The sequence below is a fragment of the Zea mays genome, chromosome 10, assembly GCF_902167145.1.
Source record: "Zea mays cultivar B73 chromosome 10, Zm-B73-REFERENCE-NAM-5.0, whole genome shotgun sequence".
Taxonomy (NCBI): domain Eukaryota; kingdom Viridiplantae; phylum Streptophyta; class Magnoliopsida; order Poales; family Poaceae; genus Zea; species Zea mays.
The window spans coordinates 2,894,326-2,911,169 of record NC_050105.1 but is presented as its reverse complement, the minus strand read 5'-3'; positions in this window follow the sequence as shown (position 1 = coordinate 2,911,169).

Sequence of the window (16,844 nt, the reverse complement as noted above, 5' to 3'; positions counted from 1 at the left end):
TGTCCTAAACCCTAGACACAAAATGTAAAACCTTACGCGCTGGTTTGTAGCATCTATAACCAAAGTGTATCATTCATTGATTGCACGGCGCTTCTGCAGCACCTATCTGTTGCTGCTGCTGATGATGAACCGCTGTGCTGTTCAACAACAACGTGTCCGCGCGGGCGTCAAAGCTATTCTGACTGAGCTGGCTACCATAAACATAAACATCGACATCCATGTATGGTTGCAATGCTGATTCAGAAGAGGATTGGAGTGAATTAAATCTCTTCCTATTTAATTTTAACTAAGAGATAATTTAATCTTCTCTAATTCCTTTTTTGATTGCCTAACCGAACAAGCCCTACGCACCTTTCCAGAGCCCTCTTACATGCGAGTAGCAGTCCTATTCCTAATACAAATCTACACTCAAGTATATATATATATATAAACTATATATAGGGAAGAGGTAATGTAAGCCCTAGGCTTCCCCTACTAATGGAAGCCCCAGTCAGGACACGGTCGACCCAGCACCCGCGTGTTTGCGTCAGCCATGCAGTCGACAGCCAAGAATTCAGGACGATAAGCGTAAGGCAATATACGAATGCATATATATATATATATATATATATATATATATATATATATATATATATATATATATATATATATATATATATATATATATATATAAACCATGCATAAAGGATTCTTTTGACGCCCGAATCACGTGGAACGAATATGACACTGTGGACAGCGTTTACGACTGCATAATGACATGTACTTGGCATCATAAATCATGCAATATGTGGTTCTGGTTCTGGCTCGGGCGGTTTCCAGCGTAAACCGTGAGCTAAAACAGTGTAAATGAGTACGAAATTTAGCGTAAATCCTATATATGTTTTGTAACAGCAAACGGGGCCTAAAATTACGGCGTGAAAATCGCGTGCAACCGATCTTGCGCGGGTCCTGGCTCGGTCCGATTCCAGCGTAAACCGTGAGCTAAAACAGCGTAAATGAGTACGAAATTTAGCGTAAATCCTATATCTGTTTTGTAACAGCAAACGGGGCCTAAAATTACGGCGTGAAAATCGCGTGCAGCCGATCGTGCGCGGGTCCTGGCTCGGTCCGATTCCAGCGTAAACCGTGAGCTAAAACAACGTAAATGAGTATGAAATTTAGCGTAAATCCTATATTTGTTTTGCAACAGCAAATGGAGCCCAAAATTACGGCGTGAAAATCGCGTGCAGCCGATCGTGCAGGGGTTCTGGCTCGGGCGGATTCCAGCGTAAATGAATACAAAATTTAGCGTAAATCCTATACTCTGTTTTGTAACAGCAAACAGGGCCCAAAATTACGGCGTGAAAATCGCGTGCAGCCGATCGTGCTAGGGTTCTGGCTTGTGTGGATTTAATCATAAAATGTGAACCAAAATAGCGTAAATGAATACGAAATCTACGTAAATTATAGACCTGTTTCGTAACAGTGAATGGGGCCCGAAAATTACGGCGTGAAAATTGCGCACGTTCGATCGTGCACGGATTCTGGCTCGGTCATATTTCAGCGTAAAACGTGAACCAAAACAGCGTAAATGGGTACAAATTTTAGCGTACATCATCAATTTATTTCGTAATGACGAATAGGGCCTAAATTACGGCGAGGCGCGGGTCGAACTCCTCCAGGCAACGGGATGATGCGGGTGGACACGTTCTCCAACGACATGATGACGACGAGGATGTCCCTGAGCGCCGCCGACTCCTTGACGCGCTTGAGCAGCTCGTACCCAGTCATCCCAGGCACCACCGCCTTCCTGCTGTTGTTGGCCTTTGGCGCAGGGGATGACGCCATAGACGTTGGAGCGGCAGCGGCGGTGGACATCGCAGAGACGGACGGGACAAACGTCGTTGCCATCGGGCCTAGGGTGCGCTGCCGCCGTCCATCCGCTTCGAGAACGCCGTCGCTGCTTGCGCGCCCGCCTCGGGAGTGTCGCTGTCGCTCGTTCCTGGTGGAGCGCCGCCGTCGGTCGCCTGCCTCAGGGCGGCACCGTTGCTGGCCCCCAGGATCACCGGCGCTCGCACGCCCGAGGGAACAGCCATCGCCGCTAAAACCTAATCCCTGGCGGCGTGGGGGTGTTTTTTTGTAGTGGCGGCGTGGGACTAGATAACTGCGAGCGCGTGGGTGGGATCGTGGGCCCTATGCACGTAATATGCGGGACGAAATCTACGCGATGGCCCATAGATTTGCATAGATTGTTACACACATCAGCATAACTCGTATTATAATTTGTCGTAAGAAGTTAGGTATAATAAGCCAAAAAGGGTATGGTGTGGTCTGCGCACCTGGTCGGTGGGTGGTCGGGGCTTCCAATAGTTATACAGAGCCCAGGGTTCTAAATACTATAACTATATATATAGTTTATGTATTTAGAGCCTGGGAGCCCTGATCTAACGTTGCTTCTGGTCAATGACGAAGACAGTCTAGCCAGACCGGGGTTTGGCATGCCACGACCCAGCAGGAATCAGCCCAAAAGGCCAGGACGTGGCGGCGTGGAGCAGCAGAAGCTATTAGCCCCTCTCGGTCACCAAAAAAACCCTAACCAGTCGTGTCTCTTGCCCCAGCCGTTGCCCCCGCCGTCGCGCCGCGGCAGCTGTGCCGCGCACCTCGCCCTTGCAATAGCTACGCCCCTGCCATGGCGGATTCACCCCATCTCCTGTCGCCTCAGCCCGCGCCGCCATCTCTCCTGCTCTCCCCAGCCTCTCCGACTCGGAGCTCTTCTTCGGGCAGCGGAGGACAACACAGAGTCATGGATTCGTGACCCACTAACTCCCCGCCCAGTAGATTCGTCGAGGAGGACGCTCGCCATGACCCCATCCCGATGCTCGCCGTGGTCGCGGCCCCACCTCAGCGCTCGGCGGCGGCGCCTCAGCGCTTGGAGGCGAACCCCCCCCGTCTATCAGTGGCGGCTCCATCCCCGTCGATCATAAATCCTATATCTCTTTTCTAACAGCAAACAGGGCCCAAAATTCCGGCGTGAAAATCGCGTGCAGCCGATCGTGCGGGGGTTCTGGCTCGAATGATTTCAGCGTAAAACGTGATCTAAAACAGCGTAAATGAGTATGAAATTTAGTGTAAAACACGCGCACAATCTCACTTCACAATCGACTTCCCATGGTCACGGGGATGGAGCCGCCACTGATAGACGGGAGGGTTCGCCGCCAAGCGCTGAGGCGCCGCCGCCGAGCGCTGAGGTGGGGCCGCAGCCACGACGAGCATCGGGATGGGGTCATGGCGAGCATCCTCCTCGACGAATCTACTGGGCGGGGAGTTAATGGGTCACGAATCCATGACTCTGTGTTGTCCTCCGCTGCCCGAAGAAGAGCTCCGAGTCGGAGAGGCTGGGGAGAGCAGGAGAGATGGCGGCGCGGGCTGAGGCGACAGGAGATGGGGTGAATCCGCCATGGCAGGGGCGTAGCTATTGCAAGGGCGAGGTGCACGGCACAGCTGCCGTGGCGCGACGACGGGGGCAACGGCTGGGGCAAGAGACACGACTGGTTAGGGTTTTTTTGGTGACCGAGAGGGGCTAATAGCTTCTGCTGCACCACGCTGCCACGTCCTGGCCTTTTGGGCTGATTCCTGCTGGGTCGTGGCATGCCAAACCCCGGTCTGGCTAGACTGTCTTCGTCATTGACCAGAAGCAACGTTAGATCAGGGCTCCCAGGCTCTAAATACATAAACTATATATATAGTTATAGTATTTAGAACCCTGGGCTCTGTATAACTATTGGAAGCCCCGACCACCCACCGACCAGGTGCGCAGACCACACCATACCCTTTTTGGCTTATTATACCTAACTTCTTACGACAAAGTATAATACGAGTTATGCTGATGTGTGTAACAATCTATGCAAATCTATGGGCCATCGCGTAGATTTCGTCCCGCATATTACGTGCATAGGGCCCACGATCCCACCCACGCGCTCGCAGTTATCCAATCCCACGCCGCCACTATAAAAACACCCCCACGCCGCCAGGGATTAGGTTTTAGCGGCGGCGGTGGTTCCCTCAAGCGTGCGAGCGTCAGTGATCCTAGGGGCCAGCAGCGGTGCCGCCCCGAGGCAGGCGACCTACGGCGGCGCTCCACCAGGAACGAGCGACAGCGACGCTCCCGAGGTGGGCGCGCAAGCGGCGACGGCGTTCTCGAAGCGGACGGACGGCGGCAGCGCACCCTAGGCCCGATGGCAACGACGTTTGTCCCGTTCGTCTCTGCGATGGCCACCACCGCTGCCGCTCCAACGTCTGTGGCGTCGTCCCCTGCGCCAAAGGCCAACAACAGCAGGAAGGCGGTGGTGCCTAGGATGACTGGGTACAAGCTGCCCAAGCGCGTCAAGGAGTCGGCGGTGCTCAGGGATATCCTCGTCGTCATCATGTCATCGGAGAACGTGCCCACCCGCATCATCCCGCTGCCTGGAGGAGTTTGACCCGCGCCTCGCCGTAATTTAGGCCCTATTCGTCGTTAGGAAATAAATTGATGATGTACGCTAAAATTTGTACCCATTATACGTTGTTTTGGTTCACGTTTTACGCTGAAATTTGACCGAGCCAGAATCCGTGCACGATCGAACGTGCGCAATTTTCACGCCGTAATTTTTTGGGCCCCATTCGCTGTTACGAAACAGGTCTATAATTTACGTAAATTTCGTATTCATTTACGCTATTTCGGTTCACGTTTTATGATTAAATCCACACAAGCCATAACCCTAGCACGATCGGCTGCACACGATTTTCACGCCGTAATTTTGGGCCCCGTTTGTTGTTACAAAACAGAGTATAGGATTTACGCTAAATTTTGTATTCATTTACGCTGTTTTAGCTCACGTTTTACGCTGGAATCCGCCCGAGCCAGAACCCGCGCACGATCGGCTGCACGCAATTTTCACGCCGTAATTTTGGACTCCGTTTGCTGTTACAAAACAGATATAGAATTTACGCTAAATTTCGTACTCATTTACGCTGTTTTAGCTCACGGTTTACGCTGGAATCGGACCGAGCCAGGACCCACGCATGATTGGCTGCACGCGATTTTCACGCCGTAATTTTAGGCCCCGTTTGCTGTTACAAAACAGATATAAGATTTACGCTAAATTTTGTACTCATTTACACTGTTTTAGCTCACGGTTTACGCTAGAATCGGACCGAGCCAGGACCCGCGCACGATCGGCTGCACGTGATTTTCACGCCGTAATTTTAGGCCCCGTTTGCTGTTACAAAACAGATATAGGATTTATGTTATTTTAGCTCATGGTTTACGCTGGAATCCGCCCGAGCCAGAACCAGAACCACATATTGCATGATTTATGATGTCAAGTACATGTCATTATGCAGTCGTAAATGTTGTCCATAGTGTCATATTCGTTCCACGTGATTCGGGCGTCAAAAGAATCCTTTATACATGGTTTACGCATCTTTATCCATATATATATATATATATATATATATATATATATATATATATATATATATATATATATATATATATATATATATATATATATATATATATACGGCGGCACTAAAATGCACCTGGGTGCATTCTCTATTTTGAATGCACCCAGGGTGCAATAACACACCGAGCACGTCTCCCCATAAGAGCACGCCCTCAGCCCTCCTGTACGCGTGCCTCCCTGCCCCCCGCCGCGAGTATCCTCTAATTGCAGACTTAAATCTCTGTTTTTACTCCTTGATTACCATTGCATGTTGTGTTGTTACTCCAGTTGCAACGTTTGTTGCTTGTTGATTGCAACTATGGGTATCCGCTAATTGCAAACTCATGATTGCGTGTTGTTCTGCAGGATGCAAACATACTTGATGTGTTTGTCTCCAGGGTGCGGCAAACATTTGATACAAGGGAAGAAGCCTACCTCTTTTACCTTGACTATGCAAAGTTGGCTGGTTTTAGTGTCAGGACAAAGAGGTGTAATTGCAACTGCTGGTGTGGTGTGATTGCAACCCCGCATTAGGTGTGATTGCAACTGCTGTATAATTCTACCCAAATATCTGTTAAAAAATGTAAACAAAATGATTGCAACTGCTGGTGTGTTGTAATTGCAACTACTGGTGTGGTGTGGATGCAACTGCTGAGTTGCTCTGATGTGATTGCAAGTACTGAATAACTCTGGAAATTTTGTTAAAAATATGATTGCAACTTCTGGTCTGGTGTAATTGCAACTGCTGGTCTGGTGTGATTGCAACTTCTATATAACTAGATGCAACTGCTGGTCTGGTTCGAAAATTGTAGCATTCTGTCGGGAGCGTGCGGGAGGGACGAAGATGAAGCGTCGGTTCGGCCTGGGTGGGGCGGTTGGCTCGGACCAGGTGCTCCTGGCGCGTAGGTTCGGCCTGGGTGCATTCTCTATATTGAATGCACCCAGGTGTAATATATAAATACAGTATATATATATATGCATTCGTATATTGCCTTACACTTATCGTCCTAGATTCTTGGCTGTCGACTGCATGGCTGACGCAAGCACGCGGGTATATATATATATATATATATATATATATATATATATATATATATATATATATATATATATATATATATATATATATATATATATATATAGGGCAGGTATAACGGGAGCCCTGGGCTTCGGATATTAAAGGAAGCCCAGGTCAGTTCCCGGTCTGGCCGATGGAACAGGCGCGCCTGTGTTTTAACGTGGGGCTGAGAGGCGGCATGCAGGATAAACGGCGCCGTGACGCGGTTGTTCAAATGGTAAGGGATTTGCGCGGAATTAAAGGGAATATATGCCACATGCAAACGTGATTAGTGGGATACGTGGGCGCGTAAATTATGGATCTTGCATGGTAAGTAATGTGCGGAAGGCAAAAAAACCTGAAGCATAAGATGTTGAAAGATATGGCATAAAACCGAAGCTGTATAATAGATGCATAAACATTATATACCGATTGGCGTAAAACGTTGTGTCATTGTGCGTAAATTTTATATTATGAATTTTAGTTTGACAAAGACGTCGCCATAATATCGGGACGGTTTCGGAAATAATGGGGAGACCCTGTAAACGTGGATGCGGTTACTTTTATAGTATCCAAGATTTACTTTCATTCGGGAAAAAGACCACTAAGCCTGCATAACTAATCGGAGTTGGAGATGGCCGGCTCTGGAGGGTCGCCGGCGATGGAAGGAGATGGCGTTCGTCTTGATCCAGAGACAGAGGGAGGAGTTGGTGGTAACTTACTGGTGACACCACCGCCTGCTCTAATGGGTCCTGCGATCGCCGAGATGAGCATAGGGGAAGAAGGAGAACAAAGGGTTCGACCTCCTATGACCAATATTAGCTCCAGGGAGATGGATTCGCCACAGATACTGCGTTCACATGTAAGTCCAGTCGCTGTATTTGATTATCGATTGATTATATTGTTGTGAACATATTCAATGGTACAAACAACAATGACAATGAAATAGCAGGCAAAAAACATTGATCCAACTATAGTGCCAACTGTAGGGATGACTTTCAAGGATGTTGATGATGCATATAAATTCTATAAAAGGTATGCATATGAAGTTGGATTTCCCCTAAAGAAATACAGAGAGAAGACATTCAGTAAGTGGATAAATTGTTCACGTGAAGGTAAAAGTGCAGCAAAATCAAATGATACACCTAGGATGAGGAATAGATCATCGGGGCGTACACAATGCAAAGCTGAAATAAAATTAAAAAAAATATATGATGATGAAAACAAAATGGTTGTAGCTACAAAAATTGAACTGGTAAACTTGGAGCATAACCATGAGTTCATAACTGACGAAGCAGAGAAACAACATTTACGTTGCAACAAAATTAGGGATGCTGAGTACATAAATTTTGTGGATGCAATGCATGATAGCCGAGTGCCGCAGCATTGCATAGTTGATTTCATATCAGAAATGCATGATGGGCCGGAGAACGTACCGGTAACTGCTCAAGATCTGAAAAATATGTAAGCAATACTTTTTTGTTAAATGTGTGTATATCAATAGCCAGGAATTATACTATAGTACATGTGTGTGTAACAATTTTTTGTTTAAACAAATGTAGGAGGGCAGCCAGGAGAAGAGAAAATTGCTCAAATGATGTAGCCAAACTTTTGGCTTTCTTTAGAGAATGCAAACAACAGAATCCACAATTTTTTTGTGATTTCCAGCTAGACGATGATGGGAAAATAGTTAGTATTTTTTGGTCACACGCAAGCATGCAGGGGGAATACGCAGATTATGGTGATGCTGTGACATTTGATACAACACACAAGACAAATATATATGATAAACCACTGGGCATGTTTGTTGGAGCTAACAGCCATCTGCAGTGTACAGTGTTTGGATTTGTTTTGTTGGGAGATGAAACAGTACAAACTTTTGAATGGGCTTTCAATTCATTCAAAACATGTATGGGAAGCGAGGGTCCAAGAGTTATGCTTACAGGTATGTGATATATAAATTTGTTAAGCATAACAATGAATTGATTTATTGTGATAATAACTGAATAATCTGTGAACAATTACAGATCAAGATCCTGCAATGCCAATTGCTCTGAGAACTGTATTTCCAAAAACAGTTCACAGACTGTGCTTATGGCATGTACAGAACAGATTTATGCCATTCCTGAATGAGATATATGCCAGGTTTGCTGTTAAGGATTTTAAAACAACATTCCAGTCTATTATACATCATCCATTAACTCCTCATGAGTTTGAATGTGCCTGGGAAATGATGCTAGAGGAGTTCAATCTTCATGAAGATATAACTCTACGCAAATTATATGAAATAAGAAAAGAATGGATACCTGCATTTTTTAAAAATGACTTCTGTGGGGTGATGGTATCTACACAACGAAGTGAGAGCATGAACAGATTAGTGAAGCAATCACATGTAGATGCGAACACCCCACTGCATGAGTTCGCTAAACAAATGATGAAAATGTTGCACAGCAGGAAAATGAAAGAATCAAAGGAGGCATTGGTGAGCAAGGTATGTCGTGCTTGTTAACAATAACGGTTTGCATATAATTATGTAAATAATTTGTTTAATTATGATAATAATGTGTTATAGGCACAAAGGACAACAAATACATTATATAGGTTCGAAGTGAGAGTCTCTAGAGCATACACCAGAGCTATTATGAATAGATTCGAGGAATCAATGAAATACGCCACTGCATACAAAATATTAAAGGACCCAGACGGATGTGATAATGAATGGATCGTACAGCATACAAAACGGTCTAATAAAATTGTGTGGGGACAACATCAATTCAAGATATCAGCAGACATAGAAGCTGGGGAGTATACATGCGAGTGCAAACAGTGGGAACATACAGGTTTGTACGTATTATGTTGGTTAGCATAAAAAAAAATTGCATACTAGAGAATTTGATGATTGTAGTACAATTAATGTATATTTTTGAAATAATGGTTCGTTTTCATGTTTTCAGGTCTATTGTGTGTTCATCTTTTAAGAGCCTTCATGCATCTTCAAATTGAAAAGATACCTTCAAAGTATATATTGCAAAGGTACACTGTCTCATCAAGAAAAGATGTTCTGTTTGAAAGAATTGATAAGAGCTTCAGGGGGAAGGATGGAGTTACTAAATCATACAGACAGAAAATGTTGTTAACAAAAACTATGAAAGTAGTTCGTCAGGCGTGTATGTCAAAAGCAGGGTACGATAAGGCGATTGATGTGTTGGATGAGCTCGATGTCGTTCTAAGCCGATTGGAGCCAGATATTGGATGCAATGAGTCAACAGATGTTAGTGATAATGAGGAAGACAAGGTAATAATATTGCAGATGTTTTAGTGTTATACTATTTGTAACATAAATTATGCATAAGTAACATGTTATTTTGTACCAGGAAGAAGAGTTGAATAAAATTAATGCTAGCGATGGGATGGAAGATGACAATACAATTACATGTCATAATAAGGTATGTAAAAGATATATATATAAGATTGCATGAAGTATTGTATATAATGAATATATAATATCAATGTAATAAGCAAATAATATTTTGTAGGATTCGCATAACACCAGGACTGGATGTGAACATGCATTAACAATAATAACAACTGGTAACCAGGTACATATTAAAATAATATTGTTTATTTGTCTAAAATGAAAATATAATTTTATGCTGCATGTAAATGTTGATGTATTTGGGTTGGGCTTTAAAGGAGAACAACATGAGATTTTCACATGAGGTTGGTGATACAAGTTCTCCGTGTCACGTAGCACATGAACAAATGGAAAATATTGCTGCATCGTCAGAAGCTAAAAAGGTGAGCATTGATAAATGATTTTACTGATTGGTATAAATATATGTAAATATGCCTATACTAAATAGTAATGTCTATTATTATGCAGAGGTTGGATTTTAATGTGGATGTTATAAATCTGAGTATGCCGGATCGTGCAAGACCAAAGGGACGGACAATCAAAAATTCAGAAGATAGGATTATGAGACTAGGTGCGAAAGGAGAGAAAAAGAAGAATAGGAGATGCCATTTGTGTGGAATAGCAGATGGGCATAACAGCAGAACATGTCTGTCTGTGGAAGAGAACAGGGCAAGGCTAGCAAAACTGTCTAATCGAAAGAGAGGACGGCCAGCCGGATCAAGACTAAACAATAAAACAACTGCTCCACAGTGGAATGAAACATCGACTGCAAAAAAACATCGTATTGATGAAGAAGTGGAAAATGAAGAAGCCGATGAGCATATGGATTTGGGCGAATAATTTGTAGTGTGACTAACGAGTGGTCGATTTAGAAGAAACTTGTAATATCACAATGACTTATGCTTTATTTTGTTCAAAATTCAGTAGTTTGCATGAAAGGGTTATATAATGCGTAGATATAAAACTATAAAATGCTGCGTAAATATAGACAATTACACAAATTATGTAACTGAATATGCACAACAAATTGGCATTGAACGTTTAGCAATCGGAAGGTCTGGACATTAATGTTATATAAAACTGTATACACTTAACAATACTAATCGAATAGGAGTGCATACGTCGGTTTCACACTTCAAATACAACAAACAGGATATAGCATAAAGACTTGTTACGATTAGCATAATTAGCGTGAAAAATGTATAAAAGATGAACCTAGTGTATATAAAATAAGGAAGTATATAATATGCATAAAACTTGAATATTGGAACAATATGATAATACAACAAGCCAAACCTTGGAAGCAAAATGATTAACCCAACTCACAAACTGAAGATGAACTAGCATAGAATTTGTTAACAGATAACATAAATAGCCATTCTGGTAACAATTATGTTTGACACACTTCAGATAAAAACTGATGCGAAGTAGCATAGACATTAGCCACATTGAACATAAGTGGCACACAGAGTATCAAACACATTATCAGAGGCCTAACATAAGTGACTTAACAAGTAACATAAACAGTTTTGTTCATCGCACAGGGAAGCATGTTCAGCTATGCTATCTAAGTATTGGCTTTCAAACCGCGGCGTCTCCTTGGAGAATACTTGAAAGGCAGCAGTTCTTCTGGAAGGGGGGCAACCATGTTGTTGCGATGAAAGGTAAGGTAATGCAGAACAAAGGCACGTTGGTCCAATGGTTCATCCTGAAATAGCCATAATATCAATTTAATGGTAGAATAAAATCTGAAGGAGTAATATATGCAAGATTAGAAAACTAATTTAGTGACATACCGGGGTATAAAATTCTGATAAGTCACCATCATCAAAATCGTAGTAGCGGAGGAAGTTTGCGACAAAGAAACCACAATCATTTGACCCTGGTGTCATGGTTGGACAATTGGGTAGAAGCCCAATCTTGTAGTTGCCAAACTTTGGTACAGTTGACTCAGGTCGAGCTTCATGTAAGGCAATGCTAAGTCTTCTCATTATTAGTCTGGACCAAGGTATCTTCGTTCCATTTATCATCAATTGATCATTATGGATATGTTTCCATGTAGTGCCTCCAAGCAATGTACCGTAAGGGTTTGAATCTAAGATGTCTATTCGACGTCGTTCAAAATTGATTGCATAAAGGGTCCAGTGGCCTCGGCGTAGCATAGGAACCAGGATCTGTTAAATATATATGTAAAATTATGAATGATTTATACTATGAATATGAAAAATTAAAACTAATACAACATATAACTAGTAACCAAAAGTACACTCTAACATTTGTACAAATGAAATGGATTAGAACGCACCAATTTAATCTGGTTAAGAACATCATCTGAAGGTAGGGTCGGTTCAAGATGTTCTTTAAGAAGAGATGTTGTGAAGGGCTATGGATTTGAACTGTGTTGTTCAAACTCCTCAATATTCAAAATGGTCTGGACAAAGAAAATAACTTGATTGGTATTATATATTTATAAAGTAAGTGTTGCAATAAGATACAAAGTTGTGGAGAAACAATTACCCCAACGTTGACGTTCAGTATTAGAGTGTTGATTACAGAATCTGGATTGTATAATACATCATCCTGACGAATACAGTCGATAAATCCCTGCATGAAAGTATTCTCAAGACATTTGTTGGGACCAAACGACTGTACAACATCAAGGACAGACCCTCCAAATCCTCCAAAATTAATGATAGACCTGGGGAAAAAACTTTAATTTAAATCCTTCTAATTATACTTAATTGGAATTTGAATAACGAATACATATATGCTCGGATCTAGTTTTCCTGACAAAATAAACTTAAGCAGGTTGCGAGCACAGTCTTCACGTGACACGTGTGGATGTTCAGCGACTGCAACTTTACAGGAACTATCCTTTGCAACCAGGTCAGTAGTTGCCTAATATATGAATAAATGTTAGTAAACAGTTGCATAAATATGTATGTCTTATTGTATCAATAGGAAAACGATGAAAATTACAACATGTATTACATCTGTCAATGGGGTTTTATCGAACAGAGGTGCACCAGATACAGGAGTATCACGTGTAACAGATTTTTGTCCTTCCTGTAACCAATAAATTTATTAATATAAACGTAATGAAACATAGGGAAAAATTAATATTAGCATAATATGATGAAGGTGTAAATACTTACACTATTTATATTTGGTGTTAACTCATTATCAGCATGCTTGTCTGTTGTGGGAGCCTGGGAAGTTAAAAAAAATAAAGCATGCATATATATTAATGTTACTTGCATACATTGTAAATGAAATAATGATAATAATGATATAAGGAAGTCAAACATTAGATTTTGGAGTCTTGTCAAAAATAGGATCATCCATAGCTTCAGCTTTTTTGCAGACGTTCCCACTGACAATCTATAATGGAAACAACAAAAAGTTGAATAAACAGTAACTTGTATGCAGAATAGAATATATGCATAGTATATATAGTTTGTATGAGAAAACTTACATCATCTGATACTTTGATATGATCAGTATGAACATGGCTTTCCTGATCATGTTGTTGTTTATCAGGTGTTGGAACAGTTGGTGTGGATACTGGATCATTTGTTGGAGGCATTGAGGGAGTGGGGGGGTTATCTACATTTGGAACATATAGTAATATATTAGATGTTACTGAATATAACAGCATTATAAATGTATCGTTATAAAAAATGGTTTAAAATACTAATTTGCAAACTCCATCAGTATACTATCAGGATGCATAAATAAAATACAGTTTTCATAAATGAAATACACTAGAAAAATATGTTGCTGCTTGTATGAGTATAAATTAATATATATATTAGTTTCTGGACATAATTCGTGAAGTTGATTAGTTTAAAAAAAAATAAACATAAGTACTAAAACCTTCTGGTTGTGAATCACGCTGCGTTGCAGCTCTCAAAACTTCATCGATCATTTCACCAAATGTTTCAGAGAGTTCAATCTGCTTCGAAACAATCATCTGATGGCTCAGCTGTAGGGAATCACAGTATTTATCCACCTCTTTGTCATGAGCATCAAACAATGATTGAAACATTGGACGCTGCTGGGAGGGCAAACATTGCAACTTGTTGCCAATCAAATTCTTGATACGTGGCACATATATGTTGAAAACGGCAGAAGCAGGCCGTTCTGGAGCAATGACGTAACACGTTTCTGAACGGCTACGAAACTGTATAAAATCAAATAGAACAGTTACCAGTAATAATTTTTTAACATCTGGATAACAGAACAAAAAAATTGTTTGTGTCTAACCTCTGCATATCCGAATGGTTCACCAGTTTTATGGGGGGGGCGTCTGTCACCCCGAGCCAACTCTCTTATGGTCTCATTATCAAAAAACTTAATGCGTGGAGTACCATATTTGTTATCCGGAGCAGCAGGGTGATGTAGGTGATCAAGATAGTAAATCTGAAAAAAAGGAATGCACAAATATATAAAATTAGTACATAACAAATATTTGGATACCATATATATGCACAGTAAACAAGAGAAAATTACTTACTAAAACAATGAGTGAGCATCCATATATTGTTGTTGTGATGTTTGTTTTGTTCCTTTTATGCCAACGTGCAGCAGCATCACACAAATCCGTGTAAACTAGTTGACACCAGTCAATATCAGCCATTCGGGCCATGTTTGAAGTCATGAGTACCTCATTGTTTGTAATGCCCCAAGAAGCAGAAGGAAACAGAAGTCGATTGAATAGAATGAGAAAAAAACATCTAATTGATAGCTCATCATCGTTGCCAAGCACTATCTTTTCTTGAAGCTTGACAACATCAAATTCTTCTTTACAGACATTGAGATGACGTCTCAGATTAGCAGCAGCATCGATTTCACCGTACCAATCAGTAAACTCTCTACCTCCTCCGGCACATGGCAACCCCAAAATCAGATGAACCGTATCTTTTGTTATCTTAAGTTCTTTGCCAGCCCCTGGGCGTATGGTCATGTCATTTGGATCTAATTTGTCCATCAACCACCTGATAAGTGATCTGCTCTCCAATGCATCAGTTCGCAAATCAAATATGCTAGAGAATCCCAACCTAGCGACGGCATCACGCTGCCGATCGCTCATTATCCATGATGATACAATAACATCAAAGGGAATGCATCGGATATTCAATTTCTGTAAGCATAAATGAATATGCATTAATACAGAAAGTATATATATAGGTAGAACTAATGATACTATATTTATTACAGGCTTGTAAATAACTAGTCTACAACACTAAAAAAAGTAAACACCATATTTGTTCATAATAATATACATAAATGTAAAGTGGAGGAAAATTCAAAATTGAATGGGCACCATGATTAACACATGAATAAACATAAAATATATAAATATTACCTGTAATTTGACAGGAGACTTCTTTTTAGGAGAGATTTTTTTTGCAATGATATTATACTTTGGGCTTCTTTTCACGGTCGGAACTTGAGGAGAAGGTACTTTTAACTTCTTTGAGCTGATTTGGTCTGGAGGAGAAGGTGATGCAGATCTGAATTGACGCTTTAACGATGGAGCATCCATGAAGTCGTCGTCAGAGAGAGCGGCTGGAGCAGGAGGTTTTCTTTTTAAACGACAAGCTAAAGCCTTTCTGCGAACACGATGGATTGGAGCTGGCTGTGGATCATTCTGTTCCTGATTTTGAGGAATATCATCTTGGTGAGCTGAGCTGCTGGATCTTGTACGTCTGGAAATGTCAATTGAAAAAACCTCCTGACTGGATTCAATAGTTAATCTTTTTGGATTACTGGGCGGGCGATCAACAGACTTCATGACTAAATACTGAATAAATCTGTATAAAAAGGAAGTTGTTTTTAAATACTTTGATTTATGCAAGAATATATGCCAGAAAAGAAGTAATTTTTACTATAACTATCTGAAATGCATACTATATAATGCTAAATGGAATTACCTTTTACATTTATGCGAGATCATTTAATGAACAATTGTTATATACAAGCATAAAGATTGATTTAGTATTTCATATAATTGTAAATGGATCAGGCTAAAATAAGAGCCTTTATGCATCAACTAACTATACAACATATTTTAATAACTGGTTCGTAGTAATAAAAACATTTAGCTCAAATAACATGAATATTTTAATAACATTTGCTTAAATAACAGTATCTGTATGTAATTATATATAATGAACAGGAGTGTAAACTAATTATTATGCAAGTAAATAGAACAATTCAAATATGCTTAATATATGTTCACAAACTTGTGTAAGAATGAGCATACACTTTACTGCCAATATGCATATATATCAAATGCAATGGGTATATTTTATATATAATAAAACAGATGTGTACACAAAATGATTTAATTGAATGGGCATAAAAAGTAATGAGGATATGCATATAAATGTTATACAATAAGCATATTAGATAATTAAATGGGTGTAAAAACAGATCGTTAGAGTAAATGGGCATAAAGAATACTGACTATATGCATGTATAATAAAACAAATGTTTAAACAAATGACTCAAGTGATTGTGCATAAACAGTACTGAGGATATGCATATATATCAAATACAAATAAGCATAATTGATAATAAAATATATGTGAAAACAAATCATTAAAGTAAATGTGCATAAAGAGTACTGACTATATGCATATATAATAAACCAAATATGTAAACAAATGACTCAGGTGAATGTGCATAAACAGATCTGAAGATATGCATATATATTACATACAAACAGCATATATATGTTACTTGGGTTGAATAAAAATACTATTTGCTAACTAATCAGTATATACCTAATCCACAGCCTTTGCCTAAATACAGAATGTCGGGCGATAGTAGGAATACAGAATAAATACACATACCCTAATAACGGGGCTCCTAAACAAAAAACATATGCAATGCGCGATGCAAT